The sequence below is a fragment of the Budorcas taxicolor genome, chromosome 1 (assembly GCF_023091745.1).
Source record: "Budorcas taxicolor isolate Tak-1 chromosome 1, Takin1.1, whole genome shotgun sequence".
Classification (NCBI taxonomy): domain Eukaryota; kingdom Metazoa; phylum Chordata; class Mammalia; order Artiodactyla; family Bovidae; genus Budorcas; species Budorcas taxicolor.
The window spans coordinates 66749486-66765424 of NC_068910.1; the positions used below are offsets into that span (position 1 = coordinate 66749486).

The following is a 15939-nucleotide window of genomic DNA, read 5'->3' on the forward strand; positions in this document are numbered from 1 at the left end:
TGTTAACACAGGTTCAGTGGCTGTTGAATCCAAGTGTCTTTCGGTGTTTTGTGTAGGACCAACATTACAGAGCATTATATGTTATTAATTACACTGTTTCGGAGTCCTCGTTGTGTACTTTGTGTTGTTGTTGTGATGCTGCATCTTTCCATTATGTAAATTTTTGACATGTATCAGCGTAATGAGGGAGCGCAGATTGCAGGCAGGAAGATCAGTGCCTGTATAGCACTTGCTGCTTGTGCGAGAAACCCCAGCGTGTTTGACATGTGTGTTAGTCACTCAGTCCTGTCTGACTCTTTGCAACCCTATGGGCTATAGCCCGCCGGACTTCTCTATCTATAGGGTTCTCCAGGCAAGAATACTGGAGTGGTTTGCCATTCCCTTCTCCAGAGGATCTTGCCGACCCAGGGATCGAACCTTGGTCTCCTGCATTGCAGGCAGATTCTTTACCATTTGAGCTATAGGGAAGTCTTTTTTTTTTTTTAGTGTTTGACATAGATGCATTGAACTCAGGTTTGCTGCAGTTTTCCATGATGGGAGGGTTTTCAAACATAATGTTAACTCTGACCCCCCCCGCCCCATTTTCTTTTTGCTATTGCTCCACTTTTTTTTAAAAAGCAATTTCATTGCTCTGTTTTATATTTAATTGGCTCATATCAACCATCAAATCTCTGGCAACTTTATAGATTTATCCCTTTTTTTTTTTTCTGTACTCTTATCACCACACACTCATTTTGATTCTGTTTAAAGTTTATAAAAATGAGAGGCAACTTTTAGACAGTTTCATCTCAAATAACACCCCAATAAATCCTGAGGGAGAAACATCTGATGCTAATTTTATCCCTCTCTAACAGTCACATTTGGTTTTAACAGCCTGTGCTCTTATTTCAGAGCACTCTCTTCACTGTATCATCTATTCAAACTGGGAGGATTGAAGTAGAAATTATTATCTTAGTCCCTTTGTTGTTTTTCTTATTTCTTTGAAAACAAAGGAGTAGCCTAACATGATGGATAGGTTGAATGCTTCTGAAAAATTACTGGAAAATCAGAACATGCTCATTTAATCCCAGAACAGTTCTTTTTTAAGGAAATCGTGACACCATCTTTGTTTTCACAGTCTACCCCCATTTTCCTGAAAATAGCCTTCACTATGGTTGCATTTTATTTAAAATGAACTATATATCCATCCTGGTTCTCTCATACCTAAAGACAGTGAACTTTTCTGTTCCTCCCCAGCCCTCAATTTCATTTGGACCAAACCCAGAATATTTCTCCACCTCTTCTTTTTCCTTCCCCCATGCTTTAAGCTTTCCAAATCCAGTCAGTTCTCTTGCTTTGAAAATAATTGTTATGTGTTTACTTTCAGCTGTGCTGGGTCTTGGTTGCTGTGTGGGCTCTTTCTGGTCGCAGCGAGCAAGGGCTCCTCCCTGGTTGCAGTGTGCGGGCTTCTCATTACAGAGCAGAGGCTCTAGGCACGCGGGCTCGGGAGTTGTGGCTTCCGGGCTCTAGAGCGCGGGCTCGGGAGCTTTGGCTCCCGGGCTCTAGAGCGCGGGCTCGGTAGTTGTGGCACTGGAGCTTTGTTGCTCTGTGGCATGTGGGATCTTCCCCGATCAGGGATCAAACCCACGTCTCCTGCGCCGGCAGGCAGATTCTTTACCACTGAGCCACCAGGGAAGCCCCAGTCAGTTCTCCTTTGCTGTAGGTGGAATCTGTAAAGCCTCCCCAAGACCGAATTAGTGAATTCTGAATCTTGGCTCCTGATGGAAATGCTGGGTTAGGTGAGCTTTCGGCCACAACATTTTCCTCAGCCAGCAATACATAACCTTGCTTCATGTGTGTTTCTACTTAAAAACACCTTGTTTAATGTAGTTGATTCATAGCCTTGAGCCCAAAGCAACACTATAGCTTATGCCTGAAGGAAGCTTTTAACTCATGCATTTTTCCCTGCTAGCGTGTGTGGAGAAGCTTCTGTGCCCTGTGTATGGTCTCACTTCACCCTCACAGTTGGAGGTAGGAACTTTTATTGGAGAGGTGAAGGGACTTGCCCACGGATCGGAGTCATGGCTCAGGCCCTTTGTTCCTGAGTGCGAAGTCCTGCTCTCCTCAGCCAGCATTTCTGAACTGCCCTAGAACCTTGGCATTTCTTTAGGAAAAAATGTACAGTGGTCAAAGAAGCTTGGAAGACCTTTGGTTGAACTAGGTTAAAAATTTTTTTTTCCTGTAAAGTTCTTTTCTTGGAGCTTTTTATAAAATGTGTCCTGTATTTTTTAGGAATGAACTATCAATTCTATGGGCTGCCCTGGTAGCTTAGTGGTAAAGAATCTGCCTGCCAATGCAGAAGACTCAGGTTCGACCCCTGGGTCAGGAAGATCCCTTGGAGAAGCAAATAGCAACCCACTCTGTATTCTTACTGGATAGTTGCATGGACAGAGTAGCCTGGCAGGCCACAGTCTCAGTTTAGTTCAGTTGCTCAGTGGCATCCAACTCTTTGCAACTCCGTGGACTGCAGCACGCCAGGCCTCCCTGTCCATCACCAACTCCCGGAGTTTACTCAAACTCATGTCTGTTGAGTCAGTGATGCCATCCAACCATCTCATCCTCTGTCGTCCCCTTCTCCTCCCACCTTTAATCTTTCCCAGCATCAGGGTCTTTTCAGATGAGTCAGTTCTTCCTAGCAAGTGGCCAAAATATTGGAGCTTCAGCATCAGCATCAGTCTGTGGGGTCCGAAAGAGCTGGACACGACTGAGTGACAGTGTGCACTTCCCCAGTAGCATGTTGGACACCTTCCGACCTGAGGAGCGGCTCATCTCCCAGTGCCGTATCTTTTTGCCTTTTCACACTGTCCATGGGGTTCTCTGGATAAGAATACTGGAGTGGTTTGGCATTCCACCCTCCAGGGGACCATGTTTTGTCATTACTCTTCACTATGACCCACCTGTCTTTTTTTTTTTTTTTTAATGTTTATTAACACCAAAAACATTTTGCATTGGGGTATAGCTGATTAACAATGTTGTTATAGTTTCAGGTGAACAGTGAAGGACTCAGATGTATCCCATGTCTTGGGTGGCCCTGCACGGTGTGGCTCTTCGCTTCACTGAGTTATGCAAGCCCCTTCGCCACACGGCTGTGATCGATGGAAGGGGTTTAGATTGCTTTACTTTTCCCTAATTCTGCCACTGCCGCTTACTAGCTGTGTGAGCCCCATGCTCTTTGTCCTTCTCTAAGTTTGAGAATTAACAGAAGGAAATGCCTCATGGTGCCTGGAAACAGTAAATGATCAATAAAGCTGGGTCCTTCTTTCCCTGGTGGCTCTGCCTGAAGGCATTTTTCCTTTGTCATTTGATGGCTTTTTAGCCTTTGGTCACAGGGTGGCGTGCCATCTTAAGACAGCAAATGAGACACAGATGTAAAGAACAGACTGTGGGACTCTGGGAAAGGCGAGGGTGGGATGATTTGAGAGAATAGCACTGAGACATGTATATTACCATATGTGAACGAGATGACCAGTCCAGGTTCGATGTATGAGACAGGGTGCTCAGGGCTGGTGCACTGGGATGACCCCGAGGGATGGAATGGGGAGGGAGGTGGGAGGAGGGTTCAGGATGGGGGACACATGTATACCTGTGGCTGATTCATGTTAATGTATGGCAAAAACCACTACAATATTGTTAAGTAGCCTCCAATTAAAATTAAAAAATAAAAAATTTTAAAAGATATATAAAGTCAGAAGAAAAAAAAAAGAATCTGGAGACAGTGTTTGTTTTTTTGAGCCTACCAGTGTTTTGTTTTGTTTTTTCCATTCTTTCGTAGCAGATTTCACACAGGTTAAGTCATTTTACATAGGGTTTTATATGATAGTTCAGTTCAGTTCAGTCTCTCAGTCGTATCCAACTCTTTGCGACCCCATAAATCGCAGCACGCCAGGCCTCCCTGTCCATCACCATCTCCTGGAGTTAACTCAGACTCACGTGCATCGAGTCAGTGATGCCATCCAGCCATCTCATCCTCGGTCGTCCCCTTCTCCTCCTGCCCCCAATCCCTCCCAGCATCAGAGTCTTTTCCAATGAGTCAACTCTTTGCATGAGGTGGCCAAAGTACTGGAGTTTCAGCTTTAGCATCATTCCTTCCAAAGAAATCCCAGGGCTGATCTTCAGAAAGGACTGTTTGCATCTCCTTGCAGTCCAAGGGACTCTCAAGAGTCTTCTCCAACACCACCGTTCAAACGCATCAATTCTTCGGCGCTCAGCCTTCCTTACAGTCCAACTCTTGCATCCATACATGACTACTGGAAAAACCACAGCCTTCACTAGATAGACCTTAGTCGGCAAAGTGATGTCTCTGCTTTTGAATATAGTATCTAGGTTAGTCATAACTTTCCTTCCAAGGAGTAAGCGTCTTTTAATTTCATGGCTGCAGTCACCATCTGCAATGATTTTTGAGCCCCCCAAAATAAAGTCTGACACTGTTTCCACTGTTTCCCCATCTATTTGCCATGAAGTGATGGGACCAGATGCCATCATCTTAGTTTTCTGAATGTTGAGCTTTAAGCCAACTTTTTCACTCTCCTCTTTCACTTTCATCAAGAGGCTTTTTAGTTCTTCACTTTCTGCCATAAGGGTGATGTCAAGAGGGCATCAGAGGGCAGACACACTGAAACCATAATCACAGAAAACTAGTCAATCTAATCACACTAAGACCACAGCCTTGTCTAGCTCAATGAAACTAAGCCATGCCCATGGGGCCACCCAAGACGGGCGGGTCATGGTGGAGAGGTCTGACAGAATGTGGTCCACTGGAGAAGGGAATGGCAAACCACTTCAGTATTCTTGCCTTGAGAACCCCAGGAAAGGAATGAAAAGGCAAAATGGTAGGATAATGGAAGAGGAACTCCCCAGGTTGGTAGGTGCCCAGTATGCTACTGGAGATATGTGGAGAAATAACTCCAGAAAGAATGAAGGGATGGAGCCAAAGCAAAAACAATACCCAGTTGTGGATGTGACTGGTGATAGAAGCAAGGTCCGATGCTGTAAAGAGCAATATTGCATAGGAACCTGGAATGTCAGGTCCATGAATCAAGGCAAACTGGAAGTGGTCAAACAGGAGATGGCAAGAGTGAACGTTGACATTCTAGGAATCAGTGAACTAAAATGGACTGGAATAGGTGAATTTAACTCAGATGACCATTATATCTACTACTGTGGACAGGAATCCCTCAGAAGAAATGGAGTAGCCATCATGGTCAACAAGAGAGTCTGAAATTCAGAACTTGGACGCAATCTCAAAAATGACAGAATGATCTCTGTTCGTCTCCAAGGCAAACCATTCAATATCACAGTAATCCAAGTCTATGCCCCAACCAGTAACACTGAAGAAGCTGAAATTAAACGGTTCTATGAAGACCTACAAGACCTTTTAGAACTAACATCCAAAAAAGATGTCCTTTTCATTATAGGGGACTGGAATGCAAAAGTAGGAAGTCAAGAAACACCTGGAGTAACAGGCAAATTTGGCCTTGGAATACGGAAAGAAGCAGGTCAAAGACTAATAGAGTTTTGCCAAGAAAATGCACTGGTCATAGCAAACACCCTCTTCCAACAACACAAGAGAAGACTACACATGGATGTCACCAGATGATCAACACCGAAATCAGATTGATTATATTCTTTGCAGCCAAAGATGGAGAAGCTCTATATAGTCAACAAAAACAAGACCAGGAGCTGACTGTGGCTCAGATCATGAACTCCTTATTGCCAAATTCAGACTTAAATTGAAGAAAGTAAGGAAAACCACTAGACCATTCAGGTATGACCCAAATCAAATCCCTTATGATTATACAGTGGAAATGAGAAATAGATTTAAGGGACTTGATCTGATAGATAGAGTGCCTGATGAACTATGGACTGAGGTTTGTGACACTGTACAGGAGACAGGGATCAAGACCATCCCCATGGAAAAGAAATGCAAAAAAGAAAAATGGCTGTCTGGGAAGGCCTTACAAATAGCTGTGAAAAGAAGAGAAGCAAAAAGCAAAGGAGAAAAGGGAAGATATAAGCATCTGAATGCAGTGTTCCAAAGCACAGCAAGAAGAGATAAGAAAGCCTTCTTCAGCGATCAGTGCAAAGAAATAGAGGAAAATAACAGAATGGAAAGACTAGAGATCTCTTCAAGAAAATTAGAGATACCAACGGAACATTTCACACAAAGATAGGCTCGATAAAGGACAGAAATGGTATGGACCTCACAGAAGCAGAAGATATTAAGAAGAGGTGGCAAGAATACACAGAAGAACTGTACAAAAAAGATCTTCATGACCAAGATAATCACAATGGTGTGATCACTCACCTAGAGCCAGACATCCTGGAATGTGAAGTCAAATGGGCCTTAGGAAGCATCACTAAGAACAAAGCTAGTGGAGGTGATGGAATTCCAGTGGAGCTATTTCAAATCCTGAAAGATGATGCTGTGAAAGTGCTGCACTCAATATGCCAGCAAATTTGGAAAACTCAGCAGTGGCCACAGGACTGGAAAAGGTCAGTTTTCATTCCAGTCCCAAAGAAAGGCAATGCCAAAGAATGCTCAAACTACTGCACAATTGCACTCATCTCACACGCTAGTAAAGTAATGCTCAGGATTCTCCAAGCCAGGCTTCAGCAATACGTGAACCGTGAACTTCCATATGTGCAAGCTGGTTTTAGAAAAGGCAGAGGAACCAGATATCAAATTGCCAACATCTGCTGGATTATCGAGGAAGCAAGAGAGTTCCAAAAAAACATCTATTTCTGCTTTATTGACTATGCCAAAGCCTTTGACTGTGTGGATCACAATAAACTGTGGAATATTCTGAAAGAGATGGGAATACAAGACCACCTGACTTGCCCCTTGAGAAACCTGTATGCAGGTCAGGAAGCAACAGTTAGAACTGGACATGGAACAACAGACTGGTTCCAAATAGGAAAAGGAGTACGTCAAGGCTGTATATTGTCCCCCTGCTTATTTAACTTATATGAAGAGTACATCATGAGAAGCACTGGGCTGGAAGAAGCACAAGCTGGAATCCAGATTGCCGGGAGAAATATCAATAACCTCAGATATGCAGATGACACCACCCTTATGGCAGATGATAGTATATGCCTCTTCAATTATTTTATATATATATATATATATATATATATATATATATATATATATATATATTTATATAGGCTGCACTGGGTCTTGGTTGCTGCCTGCAGAGAGCAGGAGCTACCGTCTAATTGCCGTGAATGGGGTTTTTATTGTGGCTTTGCTGGTTGAGGAGCACAGGCTCTAGGGTGCGAGTAGTTCCTGCATGTGGGTTCAGCAGTTGCAGTTCCTGGGCTCTAGAGTGCGGGCTCAGTAGTTAGTTGCCCCATGGCACGTTGGATCCCTGGTCCAGGGATCGAAGCTGTATCTCCTGCATTGCAAGGCAGATTCTTAACCACTGTCCCACCATGGAAGCCCCATCTTCAACTGTTTAAGCTGCGGAAAATAGGATATTTTAAATTTCTACAAGTAAGAGTAGCAAGGCAAGCCTTCTGGAACCCTGTGGGTTTTCCCAGTGCAGAGATCAGCAAATCTTTCACATGCAAGCACCTTATCCAGGCGACAAAGGGATTCAGTATGAGGCAAAGTATATTTACTTCCTGTTAGGAAAGTTAGGAGTGTAGAGATTGACTGATTTATTTTGAAATAGCTTCAGTCTTACAGGAAAGTTACAAAAATAACTCAGAGAATTCTAGCTTCCCCAGATGGTAACATTTTACCACAATCACTTTAGTCTATTTTTTTCTGAGACATTTGACAGTATGCTGCAACAAGATGCCTCTTTACTCCTGAATGCTGCTGCTGCTAAGTCGCTTCAGTCGTGTCTGACTCTGTGCGACCCCATAGATGGCAGCCCACCAGGCTCCCCCGTCTCTGGGATTCTCCAGGCAAGAACACTGGAGTGGGTTGCCATTTCCTTCTCCAGTGCATGAAAGTGAGAAGTGAAAGTGACATCGCTCAGTCATATCCCACTCTTAGCGACCCCATGGACTGCAGCCCACCAGGCTCCTCCATCCATGGGATTTTCCAGGCAAGAGTACTGGAGTGGGATGCCATTGCCTTCTCCATTACTCCTGAATACTTCCGTGTATTTCTGCAAATCACAACTGTTCTACAATACCAAAATCAGGAAGTTAACATTGATATAGCACTAAGCACTTCATTTGAATTTTGTCAAGTGCCCTACTCGTATGCTTTATAGTAAAGAAAAATAAGGTTTTTTTCCTGTTCCAGAATCCAGGCTGTGATCGCACATTGCATTTAGTTGTCATGGCCCTTTAGTGGCTCTTTTTAAAAAAATAATTTTATTTCTTTACTTTTGGCTGTGCTATGTCTTCGTTGCTGCGAGGGTTTTCTGTGGCTGCGGAGAGCAGGGGCTACTCCCTAGTTGCGGTGCACCGGCTTCTCATTTCGGTGGCTTCTCATTGTGGAGCACGGACTCTGGAATACTGGCTCAGTAGTTGTGGTGCTTGGGCTTAGTTGTTCCACAGCAGGCAGGATCTTCCCAGACCAGGGATCGAATCTGTGTCTACCGCATATGCCGGCAGATTCGTTACCATGAGCCACCAGGGACGCCCCCTTTGGCTGTGCTTAGTCACTCAGTCATGTCCGACTCTTTGTGACCCCATGGACTGGGGTCCCCATGGCGACCCCATAGCCCACCAGGCTCCTCTGTCCATGGGGATTCTCCAGGCAAGAATACTGGAGTGGGTCACCATTTCCTTTTCCAGGGGATCTTCCCAACCCAGGGATCAAACTCAGGTTTCCCGCATTGGTAAACAATCAGGTCAGATTGTTAACCAGCTGAGCCACAAGGGAAGCCCCCTTTAGTGGCTATTAACTTGGGACACCTTCAGCCTTTGTCATTCATGACTAGGTTTTTGGTTTTTGTTTTTTGCAATGTCTAGGCCATGGAGATGAAATGGTGACTTCACCTCCATTTACAATGGCCCGGTATTATTTTATCCCATGTGTATAACAGCTCATATCACTGAAAGACTATAATGGCTATTATTTTGTAAAATTATTTATTCACTGTTTTTGGCTGTGCTAGGTCTTTCTCTAGTTGCTGCAAGCAGGGGCTACTCTCTTGTTGCAGTGCCCGGACTTCTCACTGCTGTGGCTTCTCTTGTTGCGAAGCAAGGGCATGCGGGCTCCAGTAGTTGTGGTACATCAGCTGAGTTGCCCCCAGGCATGAGGGATCTTCCCAGACCAGGGACTGAACCTGTGTTCCCTGCAGGATTCTTAACCACTGGACCACCAGGGAAGTCCATGACTAGGTATTCTTGAAGAATGCTGACCAACTGTTGTTCAGTTCAGTTCAGTTCAGTTCAGTCATTCAGTCATGTCCGACTCCTTGCGACCCCATGAATCGCAGCACGCCAGGCCTCCCTGTCCATCACCAACTCCCGGAGTTCACTCAGACTCATGTCCATCGAGTCCGTGATGCCATCCAGCCATCTCATCCTCTGTCGTCCCCTTCTCCTCCTGCCCCCAATCTCTCCCAGCATCAGAGTCTTTTCCAATGAGTCAACTCTTCGCATGAGGTGGCCAAAGTACTGGAGTTTCAGCTTTAGCATCATTCCTTCCAAAGAAATCCCAGGGTTGATCTCCTTCAGAATGGACTGTTTGCATCTCCTTGCAGTCCAAGGGACTCTCAAGAGTCTTCTCCAACACCACAGTTCAAAAGCATCAATTCTTCGGCGCTCAGCCTTCCTCACAGTCCAACTCTCACATCCACGCATGACCACAGGAAAAACCATAGCCTTGACTAGACGGACCTTAGTCGGCAAAGTAATGTCTCTGCTCTTCAATATGCTATCTACGTTGGTCATAACTTTTCTTCCAAGGAGTAAGTGTCTTTTAATTTCATGGCTGCAATCACCATCTGCAGTGATTTTGGAGCCCCCAAAATAAAGTCTGACACTGTTTCCACTGTTTCCCCATCGGTTTCCCATGAAGTGATGAATGCCCCTCAATTTTGGTTTGTCTGATGTCCCATTGTGATTAAATTCAGGTTATGCAGTTTTGGCAGGAATAACATAGATGTTACATTTTCATGACATCAAAGCAAGCATACATCTGTCCCCGTCCTGGTGGTTTTAACTTTGCTTGCCTGCTCAAGGTGGGGTCCACCAGGTCTCTCTACCATAAAGAAGCTATTTTTCTCCTGTATAATTTTAAAAGTACTTTGTGGGAGGAGAGACTGATTAAGGCAAATAGAACAAATTCACTGTACTTTTTACTAACAGCATTATGTAGACTTGAACTGAAGTGACCCTGTGATATGCGGAGGAGAGAAATAATTTGTGTCTAACAAGTTACAATCTTTATAAGTGGTTCCTGTCTGCTTGAAGAAAAACCCAGGTGCAGCAAGGAGAGAGGATTTAACCTCACCCTGAAATATGCCCATTGCAGGCTCTACTGTCCCAGTGTCTCTTGCACCGGAGCACTGAGCTTCCATTTTATAAAAAATTCCTGATATTATTTCATTATAAAAAGGAATGTTCTCCAGAAAATGGCTGGAAAACATACAAGTTCAAAGAAGAAATTCACATTACTGTCTAAAGTCTACTAATGGCTTTTGGGTGTGTAATATGTTTTAAATCGGATTTTGCAAGTTAGCCTGGAAACTCACCATTAATTCTGACAGTTTTTCAAGAAGAAATTCTAAGTCTCAAAGGAACCAAATACTTTGTATTCTGTGTATATACATGGCACTTCTGGGGTTGTGCAGTGCACAATCTATACAGATGTACACATGGCTGAGACTATTGGTGCTGTGTTCATCTTTCACTTATAGCATGGGGCTGGCCACTTGAGAAGGGTTTGGGTACCCAGAGTTACACACAGTCACACTGAAGTTCACAGCAACACTTCAGAAAGGAGTCAGTCAAGAAGCATGTCAATTTAATTGATGAATTAAATTTTATTCTGGGCCCCTTACTGGCCTGTTGGCAAGGACTCAGAGTCCGATCTGGGCTCATCAGCTCTTGGAGGTCCTAGGTCTTCTCTCTTGCTCTCAACTACAAACAGGACACTTATTATCCTTAGGGATATGAAATCAAATAGTTCTGTTCACCTGAATGCAAAAATGAAGTAAGTCTAATTTATGTGTGTGTGTGTGTGCTTGGTTGGTCAGTTGTGTCCAACCCTTTGTGACCCCATGGACTGTAGCCCACCAGGCTCCTCTGTATACGGAGATTCTCCAGGCAAGAATCCTGGAGTGGGTTGCCATGCCCTACTCCAGGGGATCTTCCCAACCCAGGGATTGAACCCAGATCTCCAGCATTGCAGGCGGATTCTTTGCCATCTGAGCCGCCAGGGAAGCAGTCTAATTCATGTTAGTTATAAATTATTAATTCACAGCACTAATTAATTAAAGTGTAATATAATTACATTAATTGATTATATTAATTCACTAGTTAATATCTTTTGCACGTGATTATGTTTTATTTTTATTTTTTTTAACACCAAAAACATTTTGTATTGGGGTGTAGCTGATTGACAATGTTGTGAACAGTGAAGGGACTGCACCGTACATATACATGTATCCATTCTCCCCCGGACCACCCTCCCATCCAGGCTGGCACGTAAGATTGAGCAGAGTTCCATGTGCTATATAATAGGTCCTTGTTGGCTGTCCATTTTAAATATAGCAGTGTGTACATAACCTTCCCGAAGTCCTTAATTATCCCTTATCCCCCCGGTAACCATGAGTTTGTTTTCCGTGAGTCTCTTCCTGTTTCTTAAGTAAGTTCATTTGTATCATTTCATTTTAGATTCCACATTTAAAGGATGTCATATTACATTTCTCTCAATATGAGACTCTAGATCAATCCATGTTGCTGCAAATGGCCTTATTTCATTCTTTTTAACAGCTGAGTAATATTCCACTGGGCAAGAATCCCTTAGAAGAAATGGAGTAGCCATCATAGTCAACAAAAGAGTCCGAAATGCAGTACTTGGATGCAGTCTTAAACTCGACAGAATGATCTCTGTTCGTTTCAAGGCAAACCATTCGATATCAGAGTAATCCAAGTCTATGCCCCAACCAGTAACGCTGAAGAAGCTGAAGTTGAATGGTTCTATGAAGACCTACAAGACCTTCTAGAACTAACACCCAGAAAAGATGTCCTTTTCATCACAGGGGACTGGAATGCAAAAGTAGAAAGTCAAGAGATACCTGGAGTAACAGGCAAGTTTGGCCTTGGAGTACAAAATGAAGCAGGGAAAAGGCTAACAGTTTTGCCAAGAGAACACACTGGTCATAGCAAACACCCTATTCCAACAACACAAGAAAAGACTCCACACATCGTCATCACCAGATGGTCAATACCAAAATCAGATTGATCACATTCTTGGCAACCAAAGAAGGAAAAGCTTTATACAGTCAGCAAAAACAAGACTGGGAGCTGACTGTGGCTCAGATCATGAACTCCTTATTGCCAAATTCAGACTTAAATTGAAGAAAGTAGGGAAAACCACTAGACCGTTCAGGTATGACCTAAATCAAATCCCTTATGATTATACAGTGGAAGTGACAAATAGATTCAGGGATTAGATCTGATAAACAGAGTGCCTGAAGAACTATGGATGGAGGTTCATGACACTGTACAGGAGGTGGTGATCAAAATCATCCCCAAGAAAAAGAAATGCAAAAAGGCAAAATGGTGGTCTGAAGAGGCCTTACAAATAGCTGAGAAGAGAAGTGAAAGGCGACAGAGAAAAGGAAAGATCTATCCATAGGAATGCAGAGTTCCAGAGAATAGCAAGGAGACATAAGAAATTCTTCTTAAGTGAATAATGCAAAGAAATAGAGGGAAACAACAGAATGGGAAAGACTAGAGATCTTTTCAAGAAAATTAGAGATACCAAGAGAACATTTCATGCAAAGATGGGCTCGATAAAGGACAGAAATGGTATGGACCTCACAGAAGCAGAAGATATTAAGAAGAGGTGGCAAGAATACACAGAAGAACTGCACAAAAAAGGTCTTATTGATGGTGTGGTCATGCACATAGAGCCAGACATCCTGGAATATGAAGTCAAATGGACCTTCGGAAGCATCACTACAAAGTTAGTGGAGGTGATGGATTTCCAGTTGAGCTATTTCAAATCCTAAAGGATGATGCTGTGAAAGTGCTGCACTCAATATGTCAGCAAAGTTGGAAAACTCAGCAGTGGCCACAGGACTGGAAAAGGTCAGTTTTCATTCCAATCCCAAAGAAAGGCAATGCCAAAAAAAATTCAAACTACTGCACAATTGCACTCATCTCACACACTAGCAAACTAATGCTCAAAATTCTCCAATTCCTCAAGCAAACTAATGCTGAAAATTCTCCAATTCTTCAACAGTACATGAACCATGAACTTCCAGATGTTCAAGCTGGCTTTAGAAAAGGCAGAGGAACCAGAGATCAAATTGCCAATATCCGCTGGATCATCAAAAAAGCAAGAGTTCCAGAAAAACATCTATTTCTACTTTATTGACTACACCAAAAGCCTTTGACTATGTGGGTCACAACTAACTGGAAAATTCTGAAAGAGATAGGAATACCAGACCACCTGAACTGCCTCTTGAGAAATCTGTATGCAGGTCAAGAAGCAACACTTAGAACTGGACATGGAAAAACAGACTGGTTCCAAACTGAGAAAATATGTCAAAGCTGCATATTGTTTAACTGCTTGTTAAACAATGCTTGTTTAACTTATATTGAGTACATCATGTGAAATGCCAGCTGGATGAAGCAAAAGCTGGAATCAAGATTGCCAAGAAAAATATCAAGATATGCAGAGGATACCACCCTTATGGCAGAAAGCGAAGAACTAAAGAGCCTCTTGATGAAAGTGAAAGAGGAGAGTGAAAAAGTTGGCTTAAAACTCAGCATTCAGAAAACGAAGATCATGGCATCCAGTCCCATCACTTCTTGGCAAATAGATGGGGAAAAAATGGGAACAGTGAGATATACTGTATTTTGGGGGACTCCAAAATCACTGCAGATGATGACTGCAGCCATGAAATTAAAAGACACTTGCTCCTTGGAAGAAAAGCTATGACCAACCTAGACAGCATATTAAAAAGCAGAAACATTACTTCGCCCACAAAAGTCCATCTAGTCAAATCTATGGTTTTTCCAGTAGTCATGTATGGATGTGAGAGTTGGACTATAAAGAAAGCTGAGCACCAAAGAATTGATGCTTTTGAACTGTGATGTTGGAGAAGACTCTTGAGAGTCCCTTGGACTGCAAGGAGATCCAGCCAGTCCATCCTAAAGGAAATCAGTCCTGAATATTCATTGGAAGGATTGATGCTGAAGCTGAAACTCCAATACTTTGGCCACCTGATGCGAAGAACTGACTGACTGGAAAAGATCCTGATGCTGGGAAAGACTGAAGGCAGGAGGAGAAGGGGACAATAGAGGATGAGATGGCTGGATGGCATCACCGACTCAATGGACATGAGTTTGAGTAAACTCCGGGAGTCGGTGATAGACAGGTAGGCCTGGCGTTGTTACAGTCCATGGGGTCTCAAAGAGTTGGATACGACTGAGTGACTGAACCGAACTGAATATTCCACTGTGTGTGTGTGTATATATATATATACGTACATACCACATCTTCTTTATCCATTCCTCTGTCAGTGGGCATTTAGGTTTCAGCTAGATAGATCTTTGTAAAGAAACCCTGGGGGTCTACCTCACCCCCTTTTTTTAAATAAATGGGGGAGGGGGCCCAGAGAAGCCTCTCCTGCCTGCATTCTGTTAGCAGGATGAGATTTTAGGCAGCATCCTTCTCAGTCTTCCTAGAGCACCTGTGAGCAGCGCCGACCAGCTCCCTCCACCGGTTGGGTGCTGCCCCAGGTACCCTCTCGGACCTGTGGGTTGGCGCCCTCCTGATGCAGCTGGCCATCCTCAGTCACCAGAGACTGGAAGCAAGAAGGGTGAGGTGACTTCCACCGTGTTCCCATCAGAGGGCTGTAGCTTTTTCAGAGGGCCTGCGAGCACAGTGAGGAGCTGGAGGCCTGACTGCTCCATGGGAAGATGCCTGTGTGGATTCACACTGCCACCAAACAGTAGGGATGGTTTAGGAGGTTCTTGCCTAAAACACAGGTTTTCTGGGATAAACACCTTTATTCTGGAGAGCCCTGGAGCCCCCTAGGGATATACAGTTGTTTTCCGGTAGCCAAAGGCAGTGTAACTTAGTAGCTATGCAGACTTTTAAACATCCTATGAACTGAGATAAATGATGGTGAATGAAATAGAAGTCAACAAAGGCAGATGCCCCGAGCACAGGCTAGGACCCGAGCTGTTCTCCACACTGGCAGTTTCTGAGTGAGAGGGCAGCTGTGGTTTTGCAGTGAGTGAACAAACATCAGCAGGTGACCTGTAGATGCGGACAAAGTCTCCCTTCTCTGCCCGTCCCTCACCCCCATGTCCTACCTGGGGTTCTCCCCTCTGCATCCTCATGCCCATCAGCTCCTCATCCTGCTGGCCTTATTACCACCCAGAGCAAGAGGGGCTGCTTCCTCTCCCATGGCCCCGAGGTGAACCCCCCCACCCCCCTACCCCCCTCCACATCCCCCTACCCCTCAATCCAGTCTGCAATCTGCATGCCGAGCACTGTGGGACCACCAGGGGGCGCTATTCACAATGAAGGTCCAGGACATCGTATGTTGATTTAAAACGGCACAAATCAAAGGGTCTTGAAGGACGGGTTCTTTATCTGATGCACATAGCAGTCATGTATGAGTTAGCAGTGGCCTTGATCCAACTCTCCCATCATCTCTGGGTGGCCTAGCATTTATCTAGGGCCTATGTTTCTCCATTGGTTTTCCTACACCTGAATGACCTCCAGCCTTTCCTAGTACATATTCC

The 15939-nt window shown here is 44.1% G+C and overlaps 1 non-coding gene across 1 annotated transcript; it reads right to left on the reverse strand.

Moving 5' to 3' along the window:
- Nucleotides 1–8960: 8960 nt before the first annotated feature.
- Nucleotides 8961–9085, reverse strand: LOC128058397 (small nucleolar RNA SNORA20). The gene has a single exon (XR_008200461.1). It is a non-coding gene; the product is annotated as a small nucleolar RNA SNORA20 (small nucleolar RNA).
- Between the last annotated feature and the right edge of the window lie 6854 nt (nt 9086–15939).